Source organism: Taudactylus pleione, unplaced genomic scaffold (assembly GCF_031769625.1).
Source record: "Taudactylus pleione unplaced genomic scaffold, aTauple2 ptg001253l, whole genome shotgun sequence".
NCBI classification, from domain to species: Eukaryota; Metazoa; Chordata; class Amphibia; order Anura; family Myobatrachidae; genus Taudactylus; species Taudactylus pleione.
In genome coordinates this window covers 590,828-608,143 of record NW_028285653.1, presented here as the reverse complement: position 1 = coordinate 608,143, position 17,316 = coordinate 590,828, and positions in this window count along the sequence as shown.

Genomic DNA, 17,316 nt, shown 5'->3' with positions numbered 1-17,316 from the left:
GATTACTGTGTACCAGACCCCAGCTTTGTCTCTGACCACAGCTATCAGCCATACCTGGATTACTGTGTCCCAGACCCCAGCTTTGTCTCTGACCTCATCTATCAGCCATGCCATGATTACTATGGATTAGACCCCTGCTCTGTCTCTGACCACAGCTATCAGCCATGCCATGATTACTTTGTACTAGACCCTTGCTCTGGCTCTGACCACAGCTATCAGCCATGTCATGATTACTTTGTATTAGACCCCTGCTCTGTCTCTGACCACATCTATCAGCCATGCCATGATTACTTTGTACTAGACCCTTGCTCTGTATCTGACAACAGCTATCAGCCATACCAAGAATACTGTGTCCCAGACCCCAGCTTTGTCTCTGACCACAGCTATCTGCCAATGCCAAGATTACTATGTACCAGAACACAGCTTTGTCTCTGACTCCAGATATCAGCCATGCCATGATTACTTTGTACTAGACCCCTGCTCTGTCTCTGACCACATCTATCAGCCATGCCATGATTACTATGTACTAGACCCCTGCTCTGTCTCTGACCACAGCTATCAGCCATGCCATGATTACTTTGTACTAGACCCCTGCTCTGTCTCTGACAACAGCTATCAGCCATGCCATGGTTAGTGTGTACCATAACTCAGATTGATCTCTGACCACAGCTATCAGCCATTCCATGATTACTGTATACCAGGTCCCAGCTTTGTCTCTGACCACAGCTATCAACCATCCCATGATTACTGTGTACCAGTCCCCAGCTTTGTCTCTGACCAAAGCTATCAGCCATGACATGATTACTGTGTACCAGACCCCAGCTTTGTCTCTGGCCACTGCTCTCAGCCATGCCATGATTACTGTGTTCCAGACCCCAGCTTTGTCTCTGACCACAGCTATCAGCCATACCAAGATTACTGTGTCCCAGACCCCAGCTTTGTCTCTGACCACAGCTATCAGCCATGCCATGATTACTTTGTACAAGACCCCTGCTCTGTCTCTGACCACAGCTATCAGCCATGTCATGATTACTTTGTACTAGACCCCTGCTCTGACTCTGACCACATCTATCAGCCATGCCATGATTACTGTGTACCAGTCCCCAGCTTTGTCTCTGACCACAGCTTTCAGCCATGCCATGATTACTGTGTACCACAACTCAGTTTTGTCTCTGACCACAGCTATCAGCCATGCCATGATTACTGTGTACCAGACCCCAGCTTTGTCTATGACCACAGCTATCAGCCATGCCATGATTACTATGTACCAGACACCAGCTTTCTCTCTGACCACATCTCTCAGCCATGCCAAGATTACTGTGTACCATACCCCAGCTTTGTCTCTGACCACAGCAATAAGCCATCCCAAGATTACTGTGTACCAGTCCCCAGCTTTGTCTCTTACCACAGCTCTCAGCCATGACATGATTACTGTGTACCAGACCACAGCTTTGTCTCTGCCTACTGCTCTCAGCCATGCCATGATTACTTTGTACAAGACCCCAGCTTTGTCTCTGACCACAGCTATCAGCCATACCAAGATTACTGTGTCCCAGACCCCAGCTTTGTCTCTGACCACATCTATCAGCCATGCCATGATTACTATGTACTAGACCCCTGCTCTGTCTCTGACCACAGCTATCAGCCATGCCATGATTACTTTGTACTAGACCCCTGCTCAGTCTCTCACCACAGCTATCAGCCATGTCATGATTACTTTGTACTAGACCCCTGCTCTGTCTCTGACCACATCTATCAGCCATGCCATGATTACTATGTACTAGACCCCTGCTCTGTCTCTGACCACAGTTATCAGCAATGCAATGATTACTTTGTACTAGACCCCAGCTCTGTCTCTGACAACAGCTATCAGCCATGCCATGGTTAGTGTGTACCTGACCCCATTTTTGTCTCTGGCCACTGCTATCAGCCATGCCATGATTACTGTGTACCAGACCACAGCTTTGTCTCTTACCACAGCTATCAGCCATACAAAGATTACTGTGTCCCAGACCCCAGCTTTGTCTCTGACCACAGCTATCAGCCATGCCATGATTACTTTGTACCAGAACACAGCTTTGTCTCTGACTCCAGATATCAGCTATGCCATGATTACTGTGTACCAGTCCCCTGCTTTGTCTGTGACCACTGCTGTCAGCCATGCCAAGATTACTGTGTACCAGACCACAGCTTTGTCTCTGACCACAGCTATCAGCCATGCCAATATTATTTAGTACAAGTCTCTAGCTTAGTCTCTGAAAACAGCTATCAGCCATGGCATGATTACTGTGTAGCAGACCCCAGCGTTGTCTCTGACCACAGCTGCCATCCATGCCATGATTACTGTGTACACACACCCCAGCTTTGTATCTGACCACAGTTACCAGCCATGCAATGATATCTATGTACCAGTCCACAGCTTTGTCTCTGACCACAGCTTTCAGCCATGCCACGATTACAGTGTACCAGACTCAGCTTTGTCTCTGACCACAGCTTTCAGCCATGCCCTGTTTATCAGACCACAGCTTTGTCTCTGACCACGGCTATCAGCCATGCCATGATTACTGTGTACCAGACCCCATATTTGGTTCTGACCACAGCTATCAGGCATGCCAAGTTTACTGTGTACCAGACCCCAGCTCTGTTTCTGACCACAGCTATCAACCATGCCATGATTACTGTGTACCAGACCCCAGCTTTGTCTCTGACCACATCTCTCAGCCATGCCACGATTTCTGTGTACCAGACTCCAGCTTTGACTCTGACCAAATCTATCAGCCATACCACGATTACTGTGTGCCAGACCCCAGCTTTTTCTCTGACCACATCTCTCAGCCATGCCATGATTACTGTGTACAAGACCCCAGCTTTGTCTCTGATCACAGTTGCCAGCCATGCCATGATTACTGTGTACACACACCCCAGCTTTGTATCTGACCACAGTTACCAGCCATGCAATGATAACTATGTACCAGTCCACAGCTTTGTCTCTGACCACAGCTTTCAGCCAAGCCATGATTACAGTGTACCAGACTCAGCTTTGTCTCTGACCACAGCTTTCAGCCATGCCCTTTTTACCAGACCCCAGCTTTGTCTCTGACCACAGCTATCAGCCATGCTATGATTACTGTTTACCAGACCCCAGCTCTGTCTCTGACCACAGCGATCAGCCATGCCATGATTACTGTGTACATGACCCCAGCTTTGTCTCTGACCACAGCTATCAGGCATGCCATGTTTACTGTGTGCCAGACCCCAGCTTTGTCTCTGAATACAGCTATCAGCCTTGTCATGATTACTGTGTACCAGACCCCATATTTGGCTCTGACCACAGCTATCAGGCATGCCATGTTTACTGTGTGCCAGACCCCTGCTCTGTCTCTGACTACAGCTATCAGCCATGCCATGATTACTTTGTATTAGACTCCAGCTTTGTCTTTGACCGAAGATATCAGCCATGCCACGATTACTGTGTACCAGACTCCAGCTTTGTCTCTGACCAAAACTATCAGCCATACCACGATTACTGTGTGCCAGACCCCAGCTTTTTCTCTGACCACATCTCTCAGCCATGCCATGATTACTGTGTACCTGACCCCAGCTTTGTCTCTGACCACAGCTATCAGCCATCACATGATTACTGTGTACCAGTCCCCAGCTTTGTCTCTGACCACAGCTATCAGCCATGCCATGATTACTGTGTACCAGGTCACAGCTTTGTCTCTGACCACAGCTATCAGACATGCCATGATTACTGTGTACCATAACTCAGCTTTGTCTCTGACCACAGCTATCAGCCATGCCATGTTTACTGTATACCAGGTCCAAGCTTTGTCTCTCACTACAGCTATCAGCCATTCCATGATTACTGTGTACCACACCCCAGCTTTGTTTCTGACCAAAGATATCAGCCATGCCATGATTACTGTGTACTTGACCCCAGCTTTGTCTCTGACCACAGCTATCAGCCATGCCATGATTACTGTGTACCAGGCCCCAGCTTTGTCACTGACCACAGCTATCAGCCATGTCAAGATTACTGTGTACCAGTCCCCAGCTTTGTCTCTGAACACAGCTATCAGCCATGCCATGATTACTATGTACCAGACCCCAGCTTTGTCTCTGACCACAGCTATCAGCCATCCCATGATTACTGTGTACCAGTCCCCTGCTTTGTCTCTGACCACAGCTATCAGCCATGACATGATTACTGTGTACCAGACCCCAGCTTTGTCTCTGGCCACTGCTCTCAGCCATGCCATGATTACTGTGTACCAGACCCAAGCTTTGTCTCTGACCACAGCTGTCAGCCTTGCCACGAATACTGTGTACCATAACTCAGTTTTGTCTCTGACCACAGCTATCAGCCATGCCATGATTACTGTGTACAAGACCCCAGCTTTGTCTATGACCACAGCTATCAGCCATGCCATGATTACTATGTACCAGACCCCAGCTTTCTCTCTGACCACATCTCTCAGCCATGCCATGATTACTGTGTACCATACCCCAGCTTTGTCTCTGACCACAGCAATCAGCCATCCCATGATTACTGTGTACCAGTCCCCAGCTTTGTCTCTGACCACAGCTATCAGTCACGACATGATTACTGTGTACCAGACCACAGCTTTGTCTCTGCCTACTGCTCTAAGCCATGCCATGATTACTATGTGCTAGACCCCTGCTCTGTCTCTGACCACAGCTATCAGCCATGCCATGATTACTTTGTACTAGACCCCTGCTCAGTCTCTCACCACATCTATCAGCTATGTCATGATTACTATGTACTAGACCCCTGCTCTGTCTCTGACCACATCTATCAGCCATGCCATGATTACTATGTACTAGACCCCTGCTCTGTCTCTGACAACAGCTATCAGCCATGCCATGGTTAGTGTGTACCAGACCCCATTTTTGTTTCTGGCCACTGCTATCAGCCATGCCATGATTACTGTGTACATGACCCCAGCTTTGTCTCTGACCACAGCTATCAGCCAAGCCATGATTACTGTGTACATGACCCCAGCTTTGTCTCTGACCATAGCTATCAGCCATTCCATGATTACTTTGTACCAGACCCCAGCTTTGCCTCTGAAAACAGCTAACAGCCATTCCATGTTTACTGTGTACCAGACCCCAGCTTTGTCAATTACCACAGCTATCAGCCATGCCATGTTTACTGTGTACCAGACCCTAGCTTTGTCTCTGACCACAGCTATCAGCCATGCCATAACTAGTATGTACCAGACACCAGCGTTGTTTCTGAACACAGCTATCAGCCATGCCATGGTTATTGTGTACCAGACCCCAGCTTTGTCTCTGGCCACTGCTATCAGCCAAGCCATGATTACTGTGTACCAGACCACAGCTTTGTCTCTGACCACAGCTATCAGCCATGCCATGATTACTATGTACTAGACCCCTGCTCTGTCTCTGACCACAGCTATCAGCAATGCAATGATTACTTTGTACTAGACCCCAGCTCTGTCTCTGACAACAGCTATCAGCCATGCCATGGTTAGTGTGTACCTGACCCCATTTTTGTCTCTGGCCACTGCTATCAGCCATGCCATGATTACTGTGTACCAGACCACAGCTTTGTCTCTTACCACAGCTATCAGCCATACAAAGATTACTGTGTCCTAGACCCCAGCTTTGTCTCTGACCACAGCTATCAGCCATGCCATGATTACTTTGTACCAGAACACAGCTTTGTCTCTGACTCCAGATATCAGCTATGCCATGATTACTGTGTACCAGTCCCCAGCTTTGTCTCTGACCACTGCTGTCAGCCATGCCAAGATTACTGTGTACCAGACACCAGCTTTGTCTCTGACCACAGCTATCAGCCATGCCAATATTATTTAGTACAAGTCTCTAGCTTAGTCTCTGAAAACAGCTATCAGCCATGGCATGATTACTGTGTAGCAGACCCCAGCGTTGTCTCTGACCACAGCTGCCATCCATGCCATGATTACTGTGTACACACACCCCAGCTTTGTATCTGACCACAGTTACCAGCCATGCAATGATATCTATGTACCAGTCCACAGCTTTGTCTCTGACCACAGCTTTCAGCCATGCCACGATTACAGTGTACCAGACTCAGCTTTGTCTCTGACCACAGCTTTCAGCCATGCCCTGTTTATCAGACCACAGCTTTGTCTCTGACCACGGCTATCAGCCATGCCATGATTACTGTGTACTAGACCCCATATTTGGTTCTGACCACAGCTATCAGGCATGCCAAGTTTACTGTGTACCAGACCCCAGCTTTGTCTCTGACCACATCTCTCAGCCATGCCACGATTTCTGTGTACCAGACTCCAGCTTTGACTCTGACCAAATCTATCAGCCATACCACAATTACTGTGTGCCAGACCCCAGCTTTTTCTCTGACCACATCTCTCAGCCATGCCATGATTACTGTGTACAAGACCCCAGCTTTGTCTCTGATCACAGTTGCCAGCCATGCCATGATTACTGTGTACACACACCCCAGCTTTGTATCTGACCACAGTTACCAGCCATGCAATGATAACTATGTACCAGTCCACAGCTTTGTCTCTGACCACAGCTTTCAGCCAAGCCATGATTACAGTGTACCAGACTCAGCTTTGTCTCTGACCACAGCTTTCAGCCATGCCCTTTTTACCAGACCCCAGCTTTGTCTCTGACCACAGCTATCAGCCATGCTATGATTACTGTTTACCAGACCCCAGCTCTGTCTCTGACCACAGCGATCAGCCATGCCATGATTACTGTGTACATGACCCCAGCTTTGTTTCTGACCACAGCTATCAGCCATTCCATAATTACTTTGTACCAGACCCCAGCTTTGTCTCTGAATACAGCTATCAGCCTTGTCATGATTACTGTGTACCAGACCCCATATTTGGCTCTGACCACAGCTATCAGGCATGCCATGTTTACTGTGTGCCAGACCCCTGCTCTGTCTCTGACTACAGCTATCAGCCATGACATGATTACTGTGTACCAGACTCCAGCTTTGTCTTTGACCGAAGATATCAGCCATGCCACGATTACTGTGTACCAGACTCCAGCTTTGTCTCTGACCAAAACTATCAGCCATACCACGATTACTGTGTGCCAGACCCCAGCTTTTTCTCAGACCACATCTCTCAGCCATGCCATGATTACTGTGTACCTGACCCCAGCTTTGTCTCTGACCACAGCTATCAGCCATCACATGATTACTGTGTACCAGTCCCCAGCTTTGTCTCTGACCACAGCTATCAGCCATGCCATGATTACTGTGTACCAGGTCACAGCTTTGTCTCTGACCAAAGATATCAGCCATGCCATGATTACTGTGTACTTGACCCCAGCTTTGTCTCTGACCACAGCTATCAGCCATGCCATGATTACTGTGTACCAGGCCCTAGCTTTGTCACTGACCACAGCTATCAGCCATGTCAAGATTACTGTGTACCAGTCCCCAGCTTTGTCTCTGAACACAGCTATCAGCCATGCCATGATTACTATGTACCAGACCCCAGCTATGTCTCTGACCACAGCTATCAGCCATCCCATGATTACTGTGTACCAGTCCCCAGCTTTGTCTCTGACCACAGCTATCAGCCATGACATGATTACTGTGTACCAGACCCCAGCTTTGTCTCTGACCACAGCTGTCAGCCTTGCCACGAATACTGTGTACCATAACTCAGTTTTGTCTCTGACCACAGCTATCAGCCATGCCATGATTACTGTGTACAAGACCCCAGCTTTGTCTATGACCACAGCTATCAGCCATGCCATGATTAATATGTACCAGACCCCAGCTTTCTCTCTGACCACATCTCTCAGCCATGCCATGATTACTGTGTACCATACCCCAGCTTTGTCTCTGACCACAGCAATCAGCCATCCCATGATTACTGTGTACCAGTCCCCAGCTTTGTCTCTGACCACAGCTATCAGTCACGACATGATTATTGTGTACCAGACCACAGCTTTGTCTCTGCCTACTGCTCTAAGCCATGCCATGATTACTTTGTACAAGACCCCAGCTTTGTCTCTGACCACAGCTATCAGCCATACCAAGATTACTGTGTCCCAGACCCCAGCTTTGTCTCTGACCACATCTATCAGCCATGCCATGATTACTATGTGCTAGACCCCTGCTCTGTCTCTTACCACAGCTATCAGCCATGCCATGATTACTTTGTACTAGACCCCTGCTCAGTCTCTCACCACAGCTATCAGCTATGTCATGATTACTATGTACTAGACCCCTGCTCTGTCTCTGACCACATCTATCAGCCATGCCATGATTACTATGTACTAGACCCCTGCTCTGTCTCTGACCACAGCTATCACCCATGCCATGATTACTTTGTATTAGACCCCTGCTCTGTCTCTGACAACAGCTATCAGCCATGCCATGGTTAGTGTGTACCAGACCCCATTTTTGTCTCTGGCCACTGCTATCAGCCATGCCATGATTACTGTGTACCAGACCACAGCTTTGTCTCTTACCACAGCTATCAGCCATACCAAGATTACTGTGTCCCAGACCCCAGCTTTGTCTCTGACCACAGCTGTCAGCCATGCCATGATTACTTTGTACCAGAACACAGTTTTGTCTCTGACTCCAGATATCAGCTATGCCATGATTACTGTGTACCCGTCCCCAGCTTTGTCTCTGACCACTGCTGTCAGCCATGCCATGATTACTGTGTACCAGACCACAGCTTTGTCTCTGACCACAGCTATCAGCCATGCCAATATTATTTAGTACAAGTCTCTAGCTTAGTCTCTGAAAAAAGCTATCAGCCATGGCATGATTACTGTGTAGCAGACCCCAGCATTGTCTCTGACCACAGCTGCCATCCATGCCATGATTACTGTGTACACACACCCCATTTTTGTATCTGACCACAGTTACCAGCCATGCAATGATAACTATGTACCAGTCCACAGCTTTGTCTCTGACCACAGCTTTCAGCCATGCCACAATTACAGTGTACCAGACTCAGCTTTGTCTTTGACCACAGCTTTCAGCCATGCCCTGATTACCAGACCCCAGCTTTGTCTCTGACCACGGCTATCAGCCATGCCATGATTACTGTGTACCAGACCCCATATTTGGTTCTGACCACAGCTACCAGGCATGCCATGTTTACTGTGTACCAGACCCAAGCTCTGTCTCTGACCACAGCTATCAGCCATGAGATGATTACTGTGTACCAGACCCCAGCTTTGTCTCTGACCGAAGCTATCAGCCATGCCACGATTACTGTGTACCAGACTCCAGCTTTGTCTCTGACCAAATCTATCAGCCATACCACGATTACTGTGTGCCAGACCCCAGCTTTTTCTCTGACCACATCTCTTAGCCATGCCATGATTACTGTGTACCAGACCCCAGCTTTGTCTCTGACCACAGCTATCAGCCATACCAAGATTACTGTGTCCCAGACCCCAGCTTTGTCTCTGACCTGATCTATCAGCCATGCCATGATTACTATGGACTAGACCCCTGCTCTGTCTGTGACCACAGCTATCAGCCATGCCATGATTACTTTGTACTAGACCCCTGCTCTGCCTCTGACCACATCTATCAGCCATGTCATGATTACTTTGTATTAGACCCCTGCTCTGTCTCTGACCACATCTATCAGCCATGCCATGATTACTGTGTCCCAGATCCCAGCTTTGTCTCTCACCACAGCTATCAGCCAATGCCATGATTACTATGTACCAGTCCCCAGCTTTGTCTCTGACCACAGCAGTCAGCCATGCCATGATTACTGTGTACCATACCCCATCTTTGCCTCTGACCACAGCTTTCAGCCATGCCATGGTTACTGTGTACCAGCTCCCATCTTTGTCTCTGACCACAGCTATCTGCCATGCCATGATTACTGTGTAAAATAACTCAAATTTGTCTCTGACCACAGCTATCAGCCATGCCATGATTACTATATACCAGGTCCCAGCTTTGTCTCTGACCACAGCTATCAGCCATCCCATGATTACTGTGTACCAGTCCCCAGCTTTGTCTCTGACCACAGCTATCAGCCATGACATGATTACTGTGTACAAGACCCCAGCTTTGTCTCTGCCCACTGCTCTCAGCCATGCCATGATTACTGTGTACCAGACCCCAGATTTGTCTCTGACCACAGCTATCAGCCATACCAAGATTACTGTGTCCCAGACCCCAGCTTTGTCTCTGACCACATCTATCAGCCATGCCATGATTACTATGGACTAGACCCCTGCTCTGTCTCTGACCACAGCTATCAGCCATGTCATGATTACTTTGTACTAGACCCCTGCTCTGTCTCTGACCACATCTATCAGCCATGCCATGATTACTGTGTACCAGTCCCCAGCTTTGTCTCTGACCACAGCTATCAGCCATCCCATGATTACTATGTACCAGACCCCAGCTTTCTCTCTGACCACATCTCTCAGCCATGCCATGATTACTGTGTACCATACCCCAGCATTGTCTCTGACCACAGCTGCCATCCATGCCATGATTACTGTGTACACACACCCCAGCTTTGTATCTGACCACAGTTACCAGCCATGCAATGATAACTATGTACCAGTCCACAGCTTTGTATCTGAACACAGCTTTCTGCCATGCCACGATTACAGTGTACCAGACTCAGCTTTGTCTCTGACCACAGCTTTCAGCCATGCCCTGTTTACCAGACCCCAGCTTTGTCTCTGACCACATCTATCAGCCATGCCATGATTACTGTTTACCAGACCCCAGCTCTGTCTCTGACCATAGCTATCAGCCATTCCATGATTACTTTGTACCAGACCCCAGCTTTGGCTCTGAATACAGCTATCAGCCATGTCATGATTACTGTGTACCAGACCCCATATTTGGCTCTGAACACAGCTATCAGGCATGCCATGTTTACTGTGTACCAGACCCCAGCTCTGTCTCTGACCACAGCTATCAGCCATGCCATGATTACTGTTTACCAGACCCCAGCTTTGTCTCTGACCGAAGCTATCAGCCATGCCACGATTACTGTGTACCAGACTACAGCTTTGTCTCTGACCAAATCAATCAGCCATACCACGATTACTGTGTGCCAGACCCCAGCTTTTTCTCTGACCACATCTCTCAGCCATGCCATGATTACTGTGTACATGACCCCAGCTTTGTCTCTGACCACAGCTATCAGCCAAGCCATGATTACTGTGTACATGACCCCAGCTTTGTCTCTGACCATAGCTATCAGCCATTCCATGATTACTTTGTACCAGACCCCAGCTTTGCCTCTGAAAACAGCTAACAGCCATTCCATGTTTACTGTGTACCAGACCCCAGCTTTGTCAATGACCACAGCTATCAGCCATGCCATGTTTACTGTGTACCAGACCCCAGCTTTGTCTCTGACCACAGCTATCAGCCATGCCATAACTAGTATGTACCAGACACCAGCGTTGTTTCTGAACACAGCTATCAGCCATGCCATGGTTATTGTGTACCAGACCCCAGCTTTGTCTCTGGCCACTGCTATCAGCCAAGCCATGATTACTGTGTACAAGACCACAGCTTTGTCTCTGACCACAGCTATCAGCCATACCAAGATTACTGTGTCCCAGACCCCAGCTTTGTCTCTGACCACAGCTATCAGCCATGCCATGATTACTTTGTACCAGAACACAGCTTTGTCTCTGACTCCAGATATCAGCTATGCCATGATTACTGTGTACCAGTCCCCAGCTTTGTCTCTGACCACAGCTGTCAGCCATGCCATGATTACTGTGTACGAGACCACAGCTTTGTCTCTGACCACAGTTGCCAGCCATGCCATGATTACTGTGTACACACACCCCAGCTTTGTGTCTGACCACAGTTACCAGCCATGCAATGATAACTATGTACCAGTCCACAGCTTTGTCTCTGACCACAGCATTCAGCCATGCCATGATTACAGTGTACCAGACTCAGCTTTGTCTCTGACCACAGCTTTCAGCCATGCCCTTTTTACCAGACCCCAGCTTTGTCTCTGACCACAGCTATCAGCCATGCTATGATTACTGTTTACCAGACCCCAGCTCTGTCTCTGACCACAGCGATCAGCCATGCCATGATTACTGTGTACATGACCCCAGCTTTGTCTCTGACCATTGCTATCAGCCATTCCATGATTACTTTGTACCAGACCCCAGCTTTGTCTCTGAATACAGCTATCAGCCATGTCATGATTACTGTGTACCAGACCCCATATTTGGCTCTGACCACAGCTATCAGGCATTCCATGTTTACTGTGTGCCAGACCCCAGCTCTGTCTCTGACTACAGCTATCAGCCATGCCATGATTACTGTGTACCAGACTCCAGCTTTGTCTTTGACCGAAGCTATCAGCATGCCACGATTACTGTGTACCAGACTCCAGCTTTGTCTCTGACCAAATCTATCAGCCATACCACGATTACTGTGTGCCAGACCCCAGCTTTTTCTCTGACCACATCTCTCAGCCATGCCATGATTACTGTGTACCTGACCCCAGCTTTGTCTCTGACCACAGCTATCAGCCATGCCATGATTACTGTGTACCAGGTCACAGCTTTGTCTCTGACAACAGCTATCAGATATGCCATGATTACTGTGTACCATAACTCTGCTTTGTCTCTGACCACAGCTATCAGCCATGCCATGTTTACTGTATACCAGGTCCCAGCTTTGTCTCTGACCACAGCTATCAGCCATTCCATGATTACTGTGTACCACACCCGAGCTTTGTTTCTGACCAAAGCTATCAGCCATGCCATGATTAATGTGTACTTGACACCAGCTCTGTCTCTGACCACAGCTATCAGCCATGCCATGATTACTGTGTACCAGGCCCCAGCTTTGTCTCTGACCACAGCTATCAGCCATACAAAGATTACTGTGTCCCAGACCCCAGCTTTGTCTCTGACCACATCTTTCAGCCATGCCATGATTACTATGTGCTAGACCCCTGCTCTGTCTCTGACCACAGCTATCAGCCATGCCATGATTACTTTGTACAAGACCCCTGCTCTGTCTCTGACCACAGCTATCAGCCATGTCATGATTACTTTGTACTAGACCCCTGCTCTGTCTCTGACCACATCTATCAGCCATGCCATGATTACTGTGTACCAGTCCCCAGCTTTGTCTCTGACCACAGCTATCAGCCATCCCATGATTACTATGTACCAGACCCCAGCTTTCTCTCTGACCACATCTCTCAACCATGCCATGATTACTGTGTACCATACCCCAGCGTTGTCTCTGACCACAGCTGCCATCCATGCCATGATTACTGTGTACACACACCCCAGCTTTGTATCTGACCACAGTTACCAGCCATGCAATGATAACTATGTACCAGTCCACAGCTTTGTCTCTGAACACAGCTTTCAGCCATGCCACGATTACAGTGTACCAGACTCAGCTTTGTCTCTGACCACAGCTTTCAGCCATGCCCTGTTTACCAGACCCCAGCTTTGTCTCTGACCACATCTATCAGCCATGCCATGATTACTGTTTACCAGACACCAGCTCTGTCTCTGACCATAGCTATCAGCCATTCCATGATTACTTTGTACCAGACCCCAGCTTTGGCTCTGAATACAGCTATCAGCCATGTCATGATTACTGTGTACCAGACTCCATATTTGGCTCTGAACACAGCTATCAGGCATGCCATGTTTACTGTGTACCAGACCCCAGCTCTGTCTCTGACCACAGCTATCAGCCATGCCATGATTACTGTGTACCAGACCCCAGCTTTGTCTCTGACCGAAGCTATCAGCCATGCCACGATTACTGTGTACCAGACTACAGCTTTGTTTCTGACCAAATCAATCAGCCATACCACGATTACTGTGTGCCAGACCCCTGCTTTTTCTCTGACCACATCTCTCAGCCATGCCATGATTACTGTGTACATGACCCCAGCTTTGTCTCTGACCACAGCTATCAGCCAAGCCATGATTACTGTGTACATGACCCCAGCTTTGTCTCTGACCATAGCTGTCAGCCATTCCATGATTACTTGTACCAGACCCCAGCTTTGCCTCTGAAAACAGCTAACAGCCATTCCATGTTTACTGTGTACCAGACCCCAGCTTTGTCAATGACCACAGCTATCAGCCATGCCATGTTTACTGTGTACCAGACCCCAGCTTTGTCTCTGACCACAGCTATCAGCCATGCCATAACTAGTATGTACCAGACACCAGCGTTGTTTCTGAACACAGCTATCAGCCATGCCATGGTTATTGTGTACCAGACCCCAGCTTTGTCTCTGGCCACTGCTATCAGCCAAGCCATGATTACTGCTTACCAGACCACAGCTTTGTCTCTGACCACAGCTATCAGCCATACCAAGATTACTGTGTCCCAGACCCCAGCTTTGTCTCTGACCACAGCTATCAGCCATGCCATGATTACTGTGTACCAGGTCACAGCTTTGTCTCTGACAACAGCTATCAGACATGCCATGATTACTGTGTACCATAACTCTGCTTTGTCTCTGACCACAGCTATCAGCCATGCCATGTTTACTGTATACCAGGTCCCAGCTTTGTCTCTGACCACAGCTATCAGCCATTCCATGAGTACTGTGTACCACACCCGAGCTTTGTTTCTGACCAAAGCTATCAGCCATGCCATGATTAATGTGTACTTGACACCAGCTCTGTCTCTGAACACAGCTATCAGCCATGCCATGATTACTGTGTACCAGGCCCCAGCTTTGTCACTGACCACAGCTATCAGCCATACCAAGATTACTGTGTACCAGTCCCCTGCTTTGTCTCTGACCACAGCTATCAGCCATGACATGATTACTGTGTACCAGACCCCAGCTTTGTCTCTGCCCACTGCTCTCAGCCATGCCATGATTACTGTGTACCAGACCCCAGCTTTGTCTCTGACCACAGCTATCAGCCATACCAAGATTACTGTGTCCCAGACCCCAGCTTTGTCTCTGACCACATCTATCAGCCATGCCATGATTACTATGTGCTAGACCCCTGCTCTGTCTCTGACCACAGCTATCAGCCATCCCATGATTACTATGTACCAGACCCCAGCTTTCTCTCTGACCACATCTCTCAGCCATGCCATGATTACTGTGTACCATACCCCAGCGTTGTCTCTGACCACAGCTGCCATCCATGCCATGATTACAGTGTACACACACCCCAGCTTTGTATCTGACCACAGTTACCAGCCATGCAATGATAACTATGTACCAGTCCACAGCTTTGTCTCTGACCACAGCATTCAGCCATGCCCTTTTTACCAGACCCCAGCTTTGTCTCTGACCACAGCTATCAGCCATGCTATGATTACTGTTTACCAGACCCCAGCTCTGTCTCTGACCACAGCGATCAGCCATGCCACGATTACTGTGTACCAGACTCCAGCTTTGTCTCTGACCAAATCTATCAGCCATACCACGATTACTGTGTGCCAGACCCCAGCTTTTTCTCTGACCACATCTCTCAGCCATGCCATGATTACTGTGTACCTGACCCCAGCTTTGTCTCTGACCACAGCTATCAGCCATCCCATGATTACTGTGTACCAGTCCCCAGCTTTGTCTCTGACCACAGCTATCAGCCATGCCATGATTACTGTGTACCAGGTCACAGCTTTGTCTCTGACCACAGCTATCAGACATGCCATGATTACTGTGTACCATAACTCTGCTTTGTCTCTGACCACAGCTATCAGCCATGCCATGTTTACTGTATACCAGGTCCCAGCTTTGTCTCTGACCACAGCTATCAGCCATTCCATGATTACTGTGTACCACACCCGAGCTTTGTTTCTGACCACAGCTTTCAGCCATGCCATGATTACTGTGTACCAGGCCCCAGCTTTGTCACTGACCACAGCTATCAGCCATACCAAGATTACTGTGTACCAGTCCCCTGCTTTGTCTCTGACCACAGCTATCAGCCATGACATGATTACTGTGTACCAGACCCCAGCTTTGTCTCTGCCCACTGCTCTCAGCCATGCCATGATTACTGTGTACCAGACCCCAGCTTTGTCTCTGACCACAGCTATCAGCCATACCTAGATTACTGTGTCCCAGACCCCAGCTTTGTCTCTGACCACATCTATCAGCCATGCCATGATTACTATGTGCTAGACCCCTGCTCTCTCTCTGACCACAGCTATCAGCCATGCCATGATTACTTTGTACTAGACCACTGCTCTGTCTCTGACCACAGCTATCAGCCATGTCTTGATTACTTTGTACTAGACCCCTGCTCTGTCTCTGACCACATCTATCAGCCATGCCATGATTACTATGTACTAGACCCATGCTCTGTCTCTGACCACAGCTATCAGCCATGCCATGATTACTTTGTACTAGACCCCTGCTCTGTCTCTGACAACAACTATCAGCCATGCCATTGTTATTGTGTTCCAGACTACAGCTTTGTCTCTGGCCACTGCTATCAGCCAAGCCATGATTACTGTGTACCAGACCACGGCTTTGTCTCTGACCACAGCTATCAGCCATACCAAGATTACTGTGTCCAAGACCCCAGCTTTGTCTCTGACCACAGCTATCAGCCATGTCATGATTACTTTGTACCAGAACACAGCTTTGTCTCTGACTCGAGATATCAACTATGCCATGATTACTGTGTACCAGTCCCCAGCTTTGTCTCTGACCACAGCTATCAGCCATGCCAATATTATTTAGTTCAAGTCTCTAGCTTAGTCTCTGAAAACAGCTATCAGCCATGGCATGATTACTGTGTACCAGACCTCAGCTTTGTCTCTGACCACAGCTATCAGCCATGCCAATATTATTTAGTACAAGTCTCTAGCTTAGTCTCTGAAAACAGCTATCAGCCATGGCATGATTACTGTGTACCAGACCTCAGCTTTGTCTCTGACCACAGCTATCAGCCATGCCAATATTATTTAGTACAAGTCTCTAGCTTAGTCTCTGAAAACAGCTATCAGCCATGGCATGATAACTGTGTACCAGACCCCAGCTTTGTCTCTGACCACAGTTGCCCGCCATGCCATGATTACTGTGTACACAAACCCCTGCTTTGTATCTGACCACAGTTACCAGCCATGCAATGACAGTCCACAGCTTTGTCTCTGACCACAGCTTTCAGCCATGCCATGACTACAGTGTACCAGACTCAGCTTTGTCTCTGACCACAGCTTTCAGCCATGCCCTTTTTACCAGACCCCAGCTTTGTCTCTGACCACAGCTATCAGCCATGCTATGATTACTGTTTACCAGACCCCAGCTCTGTCTCTGACCACAGCTATCAGCCATGCCATGATTACTGTGT